At 40.4% G+C, this 8,586-nt stretch overlaps 1 pseudogene; it reads left to right on the top strand.

The window, feature by feature from the left end:
- Positions 1-4,036: 4,036 nt before the first annotated feature.
- Positions 4,037-7,762, top strand: LOC118023386 (annotated as a pseudogene).
- The last annotated feature ends 824 nt before the right edge of the window (positions 7,763-8,586 follow it).

Here is an 8,586-nt window from a genome sequence, read left to right as displayed (position 1 = left end):
TTTCTTTCTTTCTTTCTTTCTTTCTTTCTTTCTTTCTTTCTTTCTTTCTGCTTTCTTTTTTTTTTTTAGTGTCCTTGATATCAAGATTTAATTCTGACCTCAAAAATTCTGTGTAGGATTGGAAATATTTCTTTCTTGAAAATTTGATAGAATGTACCCGGAAAGCCATTTGAAGCTATAGTTTTCTGTGTGGGAGGATTTTAAATTATGAATTCAATTGTTTTCCATATTTAGGTATATTCAATTGTTTAATTTCTTTTTGAGTCAGTTTTGGTAATTTTTATCTTTTAAAACATTTTCCATTTCAACAGGTTTTCCAACTGATTTCTCTTTTAAGGTATCTTAATGTTGTTATCTTCAATGTAAAATGAATTTTGATTTTGTCGTAGGTTGGTAGTAGATCAGGAAATCAGGAGTGCTGTTATCATACAGTCTTAGTGGCAGTGTGAATCAATCCACAATTTTTGGAGTATAATTTGGTGTTAATAGAAACCAATATCTTCAATATATCTACCTTGTAACCTAGAAGTGTCAAGTCTAGGGATTTATTTCAGAAATATCAGTGTGTATGGACTTATACATTTCTAGGGATATTTATAGCATTGTTTTTCATAGTAAAGTGAAAACAACAACAAAGAGTGATCAATAGGGAGCTAGCTATAAAGAATGGGGTATCCATATCCCATAAAGAAGGGAGGATGTGTTAGCCTGGTGATGGGTATTAAAGAGGGCACGTTCTGCATGGAGCACTGGGTGTTATATGCAAACAATGAATCAGGGAACACTGCATCAAAAACTAATAATGTAATGTATGGTGATTAACATAACGTAATTTAAAAAGAAAAGTTAAAAAAAGGAGAAGGGGGCGCCTGGGTGGCTCAGTTGGTTAAGCGACTGCCTTCGGCTCAGGTCATGATCCTGGAGTCTCAGGATCGAGTCCCGCATCGGACTCCCTGCTCAGCAGGGAGTCTGCTTCTCCCTCTGATCCTCCCCCCTCTCATGCTCTCTCTCTCTGTCTCATTCTCTCTCTCAAATAAATAAATAAAATCTTAAAAAAAAAAAAAAAGAGAAGGGAATGCTATTCAAAAAAAAAAAAGAAAGAAAAGAAGTGACAGCATGTGTTGATATGGGAAACTATCTTTTATATATTGTTAAGTGAGAGAGAAAAGGCTTTAAAATAGATTTTCACAGCATTTTCTGTAAAGAATATGTAGATACATACTTATACATTTTTTCTAATATTATATGGCAATATGGTTTTGCTTGGACAATGTGAGGAATAGGAAGGAAGATTATTTCCACTTCATGCCCTTTTGCACCTATTGACATTCTCAGATTTAACAAGCATATTTCAAATGAAATCCCAAATCCAGATAAATGTTTTGTAACTGTCATTTTTTCTGTCTCACTCTAACATAAAGCAGATTTACAATTTACATTTGTCAGTTGTTCTAGGTTGTAAATATAACTGCCTACATTAGCTGTCCTTATGCTGTCCCCACTTTGAAGTGCCCAGCTGGCAATCATGGACATGCCATAGAAATAAATGGCTGGTGGAATCTTGCTAGAATGCATACAGATGTACATATGTTCAGAAGAGTGGAAACCTGAGACAATAGCAGAGAATGGGGTAGGATTTGGAAGCAGAACCTCTTCCCTTTTTATGGAGAGTACACAGGATTACAATCAGGAGCCTCTCTCTAAAATTAGCAAAGGAGGAAACAGGTTTTGTGGGGATGTCTGGTGAAGTTAAGGCTTTGGGTGAGACCAATATGCATGCTTTTTGGATATTGGTGCACATTTTAGAGGTCAATTGGGGGTTGTCCTATTGGGGGATGGGGGATGATTTTTTTCTCTGAGTAGCTAGAGTATCAGGGCAGAGTCTAGGATATAGGGTAGAGGGGGTGATCTGCTTAGTGTCTGAAATGTCTTTTCAAAACCTAGACTTGAGGCCCTTGAAAAGGCAGTCTTGTTATTGAAAGCCTCTGATTGGTGATATTTCATGTTTTCTCATTAAGCAAAAACTTTAGAAAGTTCTGACACTTAATTGGTCAAAAATGGGAATAACTTAGAAGTTTGTTCTGTTCTCCCCAGACTGATTGCTTAGGGATGCCCTGAACCTGGACTAATTAAGAAGAGGTACCTCAGTGACTAAATCCCCTTGGGAAGGAGGGTAGAGGGAGGGAAAGAGAGAGAAAGAGACTCTCAGCTCCTCACAACACTGTTATTTCTGGACTTTTTCCTAAGCTCTTCATGAGCAAGTTGTTTGGGCCCCTGTGTGTGGCTCAGCAGTAGCAAAACAACAGTTAGCCTTAGCCAAGCCCTGGAGGGCCTGAAAGTGGTGGAGAGACCCCTCCATGGAGGTGAGTGCCTTCTCAGGGTTTTCCTCTAGGAAGAAAAGAGTCAAAGAAGATCAGGGTAGGAGTTCTGGGCTTGGCTGCCTCCTACAAGGAGGCTAAGAGTCTGAAGAATGGGTGAGGCTCATCTCCAAATCTCCTGTGCACAGGTGAGAGCAGATTCTGTCCCAATAGAAGCAACAGACACTTCTCCTTGAAAACAGTCAAGATTCTTCTATATTTTGTCACCTAGTGCTCATTATGCAGACATTGTAGAAATATAGATCACTGAGCTGTCCCAACAATTCTGTCCTTGACCCGTTTTCCCGTCATTAAAAGGCTCACAGAGACTTAGAAGAGGCTGTATGAGTAAGGGAAGTGAGGAAGGGAAAATGGTAACGTGAGCCATGAAGGGAAACCAAGAAGAGTAGGCTCCAGGGGGTATGGCTCAACTATTCAGGTGAGGAACAAGTACTATTTATCACACACCCATACATCCATCATGTACTAACAATTTATTATCACTACTTTGATAGCTCAACAACATTACATATATAAACATGTCCCTGCTCTCATAGAGTTTATATTCCAGTGTCACAGATGAACAACGAATAAATATAATTAAATTTCCTGTCCATCTCCCTTGCTTTATATTTACTTCAGCATGATTAATAAACTAACACCATAATTTTAGTTACTTGTCTTGTATATGGTCTAACACCCACCGTCCCCTTGACTATAAGCACCAAGGGCAGGGATTTTTGTTTGTTGTAGTCACTGTTGCATTTGCTTCATGTTACATGAAGGAATGAAGTAAGTACACATATCATATCAGGTAATAATAAGTGCTACGAAGAAATGCTAAAGTCCAAAAGTGAGCAGATCATTCCAGTTGGGGTAGGGTAACTGGCAAGAGTCCTCTGAGCAGATGACATTTGAGTAATGGGATAGATAAAGTGAGAGGTAGAAATTCAGACATCCTAGGGGGCTACTGGCCTCAGATCTATTGTTGTCAGTGCCAGGTGCCACTTTTACTCCCTCCCCACACTTTACAGGGCACGTGGAGTTTGAGAAGAATGATTCTGCCCTGGGAAATTATCTCAAGCTCCAGAGTTCTCATTTGTAGATGTAGTCCTCATCTGTACAATGGAGGTTTACAATTTGGGAAAGCAGGGATGTAGGTCTTAGACACTGTGCCGCTTTTCTCCTGCCCCAACATGGGTCTAGACAATACCAGTAAGGATGAGGCATAGGGTTCAAGATTCCATGTTTTGAACATCACTGAGAGCACCATTATGTCATCATGCTACATGTCCACAAGAAGAAGTGGACAATCCCAGGACTGGAGAGGCTGATCAACTCATATTCAAAACTGGCCAGTTTAAACAGTCTTATCCTCTGTCCCCTGCAAAAAGGCACATCCAATGGTGTAAAAAGACAGGGAAAGTTTTCTTATCCCCAATAGTGATGAAGAAGTCTTTGCCCTATCAAGACAGGTAGTCTTTTTTTTTTTTTAATTGGTTCTTTTTTTTTATTCTTATGTTAATCCCCATACATTACATCATTAGTTTTAGATGAAGTGTTCCATGATTCATTGTTTGTGCATAACACCCAGTGCTCCATGCAGAATGTGCCCTCCTCAATACCCACCACCAGGCTAACCCATCCTCCCACCCCACGCCCCTCTAGAACCCTCAGTTTGTTTTTCAGAAGGACAGGTAGTCTTGAGGTAGATTGCATGTGCCCACATTCAGGTCTGGCCTTGTGCAGAGTGTGAGCAGTAGGGTCATGTTACCCGATCTTCAGGTTGGAAATAGTTTGTCAACCTAACCTGTCTTCCTTCTCTTTTGAGAGCAGGACCATGTGGATCCATGTTACCAGTCTTTGATCTCTAGGTTTCACAAGGAGCAGAAACAAGGACTAAATGATGAGCAATCTGTCTAGTGCCACTGAGTTCTACCTTCTAGGCTTCCCTGGGTCCCAAGAACTACACCACATTCTTTTTGCTGTATTCTTTTTCTTCTACTCAGCGACATTAATGGGAAACACAGTCATCATTGTGATTGTGTGTGTTGATAAACGTCTGCACTCTCCCATGTATTTCTTCCTTGGTCACCTCTCTGCCTTGGAGATCTTCGTTACAACTATTATTGTGCCCGTGATGCTTTGGGGGTTGCTGCTCCGTAGGATGCAGACAATATCTCTGGCTGCCTGTGTCACCCAGCTCTTCCTGTACCTTGCTGTGGGAACCACAGAGTTTGCATTACTGGGAGTGATGGCTGTGGACCGTTACGTGGCTGTCTGTAACCCACTGAGGTACAACATCATTATGAACAGCCGCACCTGCATCTGGGTGGTCATTGTGTCATGGATGTTTGGCTTCCTTTCTGGAAATATGGCCTGTCTATGCCACATTTCAGTTTACCTTCTGCAAGTCAAATCTGTTAGACCATTTTTTCTGTGACCGAGGGCAACTGCTCAAATTATCTTGTGATGATACTCTTTTCACAGAGTTTGTTCTTTTCTTAATGGCTATTGTCATTATCATTGGCTCTCTGGCTCCAACAGTTGTCTCCTACACCTACATCATCTCTACCATCCTCAAGACCCCCACAGCCTCGGGCCGGAGGAAAGCCTCTCTACGTGTGCCTCTCATTTCACCTTTGTTGTGATAGGCTATGGTAGCTGCTTGTTCCTCTATGTGAAACCCAAGCAAACGCAGGCAGCAGAGTACAATAAGATAGTTTCCTGGTTGATTTCTGTGTTAACCCCTTTCCTGAACCCTTTCATCTTCACCCTCAGGAATGACAAAGTCAAAGAGGCCCTTCAGGATGGTATGAAACGCTGCAGTCAACTCCTCAAAGATTAGATCTCTCTACCTAAGTTTTAGGTGGTAATATCCTCACTATAAATTATTCAGGAACCTAGGAAACCCTAGTTCCTCTCTTACCATCATCATCTTTTCAAAGATCAATAGTGTACAATTCCCAATTAGCCCATGGAAGGAGACAAGGCAGAGAAAACTGAAATCCATTATCTGCCCACTAGAATCCCAATTCTCAGTTTCTGATGATTCCACTATTGAACTGTCGAACCATATCCTTGGGAAATGGGAGGATTAGAGAAAAGAAATAGATATATTTTTGTAGTTTTCTGTAGCTCAATTAATTTGCCTATAATCCATTGTTGAAGATGTATTTCCTAGGGGTGAAGGAAGTAGGAGGAAGGGGAGAGGATGCATCTGGCATAATCAGAGTACCAAGGGAGAGCTGCTCACTTTATTTCTTTATCAACTATCGTAGGGCTTTTCGTATTTTTTTATGCAATTTCTTGGTGATATGATGGTATGCACTTTAAATATTCTATGGTTCTCCTCTTGTGGTTTATCATGTTATCTTGGTCCCATTGCTACTGTAAAGTAGATACAATGTTATATACATTTTGCCACAGCACCAATGTAGAGTGGTGATAAGAGGATTAGAATACTTTTCTTTTAGTAAGTCTTGGTGATGTAAACATATGAAATATTTTGGCATATATGGGGATTGAGACAAATAAGAATTAAATGACTTAAGTCTAGAGACAGCATCCTGTGTTTTATAGCTGCTTAAATCAACTATGTCTGTTGAGACTGCTCTCAGACCCAGACTTCAGTCTTCATGGTGCCTTTGGTTCTTTGTCTCCCAAATCCAAGTGTCTCAGTACCTTGCCATAGATCTTCCCTGTGGGGAGCATCAAAGGAATGAGAAGCTACCCTCCTAACTTGCAGTTCTTCAGGAATTCCAGGGCATGGCTTTTTTGGCAATGCAATTGTAGGTAGTTCATAATGTTTGAGGAAAGTGTTGATTAAATGGTAACACTTAGCACCTCTTGCCAGCCCTGAATTGGGTGGAGATACTGAGCCACCCAGCAGTGGGTGATGGTGTTCCATAGGATTGCAAAGAGTCCTATGTGAGGATGCCTTCCATTTGGTGAGGACAGGGAAGACCACCAAGTATGATCTAGTTGATTTCACTGCATACCAGTACCAGATGAGGCATTGAGAGTGGGTCCTTAATCCAGCCCATGCTCTGCTAGGCAACCAATGGGTTGTGATGGAACTGCATTGGCTGGAGAAAGGGTTGAAGACTGATACAAAGTGATCCCCCACCCCAGGCTCATTTCCTGACGTCTGCTCTCCCTAGAAAAATACCATGTTTTCTCCTTCAGTACTCCAGAGAGGATGCCTTTTCTAATCTACACAAGGCTTTGCACAGCCTATGTTGTCTCTGGGCTGGTAGAGGCAAATTAGGAGGACAGAAAAGAGCCTCCCTGTCCTCATGTATGGTTTCTTTGTTTTTTCAACCTGTCATTCCCCATGCCTCTTGCACCCTACCCTGATCACCCTTTGTTCATCTACCAACTATCTTCTTTCTTTTTCTTCTCTCCCTTTGTCCTTGAGCTCTTCGGTTCTCTCTTTCTTCTTCTTTCCCTTTCCCCTCAAATCAAGCTCTGACCACCTACTGCTAATGCATTCCTATTCTTCCCCTTCTTCTCCACCAACATTTCCATTCCTCTCCTGCGTCTCAGGAATGCAGTGTTCTAAACTGCCTCTCTAAATGGCCTTGCCTATGAAAAGAAAAGGAGAGTTTCTGGTCAAGAAACTAGTGAAGGGGCATTAATCGCCTCTTATAGCAAAGACGATGTTCTTCTGTTTGGTGTTTGATTTTGAATGAAGGAAAGTTACTATTTGTGTTAGTCTTCTTGGGTTACCACAACAAAACACTCTACATCTGGTGGTTTAAATAAGAGAAATTTGTTTAGCATAGTTCTGGAGACCGAAAAGTCCATGTTCAAAGTTCAGGCTAATTTAATTTTTGGTGACAACTCTCTGGCTTGTAGATGGTTACCTTCTGTCTATGTCCTCAGCTGGCCTTTCATTGGTGGGTATTTGGGAAAGAGAGGTAGTATGGTCTGGTGTCTTTTCTCAGAAGGACACTGTTGTTATGTGATGCGGGCCCAACTAATGACCTCATTTCAACTTAATTACTTCCCAAGAGTCTCCATCACCCAAATCATCTGCAGTGGGTTTCAGGGTTTCAACATATGGACTTTGAGGGTATACAAACCTTCAGTCCATAAAACAGTCACTGGCCTCTATCCTGCAAACCAAGCTTATTCTCAACCAGAATGCCTACTCCATGTTCACACTAGGAGATGGAAGACAGACATATCTGTCTATTGAGGCTTTAATTTCCCAAGGTGCAGTGTCTCCTACTCCAAAATGAATTGAGATGTCTCATACCATCTCCTCACTACTATATACACTACGAAATATCAATAGCTTTTGCTCTACTTATTTTTTGTCTCTACTTTTCACAACTGAGTACATAGAAAATCAACACAGATATCTAAAAATAAATACTAGTAATATTCCATTATATATATAATATGCCGTATCTTCTTTATCCCTTCATCAGTCAATGAATACTTGGGCTCTTTACATATTTTGGCTATGGTAGATAATGCTACTATAAATATCAGGGTGCATGTAGTCCTTTGGGTTAGTATTTTTGTATTCTTTGGATGCATACTTAGTAATGCAGTTGCTGGATTGTAGGGTAGTTCTATTTTTAACTTTTTATGGAAACTCCATATCGTTTTCCAGAGTGCCTGCACTAGTTTGCATTCCCACCAACAGTGCAAGAACGTTCCCCTTTCTCCACATCTTTGCTAATACCTGTTTCTTGTGTTGTTGATTTTAGCCATTTTGACAGGTATGAGGTGATATCTCATTGTAGTTTTGATTTGTGTTTCTGTGATGATCAGTGATATTGAGAATTTTTCAACCATATAAAAGAATGATATCTTGCTATTTGATATGACATGGATGGAGCTAGAGAGTATTATGCTAAGCAAAATAAGTCAGTCAGAGAGATGCAAATACCATATGATTTCACTCAGATGTGGAATTTAAGAAACAAAACAAACAAGTAAAGGGGGAAAAGGAGAGAGAGAAGCAAACCAAGACACAGACTTTTAACTATAAAGAACAAATTGATGGTTACCACAGGGGAGATGGGTGGGGGGATGGGCTAAATATGTGATGGGGATTAAGGAGTGCACTAGTGATGAGCACCAGGTGTTCTATGGAAGTGTTGAATCACCATATTGTACACCTGAAACTAATATAACACTATGTTAAATATCTGGAATTTAAATAAAAACTTTAAAAAATGAATACAAAAAGAAATATAAATACTAGTTATAG

Source organism: Mirounga leonina, unplaced genomic scaffold (genome assembly GCF_011800145.1).
Source record: "Mirounga leonina isolate KUSES-001 unplaced genomic scaffold, KU_Mleo_1.0 Mir_179778, whole genome shotgun sequence".
Taxonomy (NCBI): domain Eukaryota; kingdom Metazoa; phylum Chordata; class Mammalia; order Carnivora; family Phocidae; genus Mirounga; species Mirounga leonina.
The sequence above is the reverse complement of the archived record's forward strand: the minus strand, read 5'-3'. Positions and strand labels throughout refer to the sequence as shown.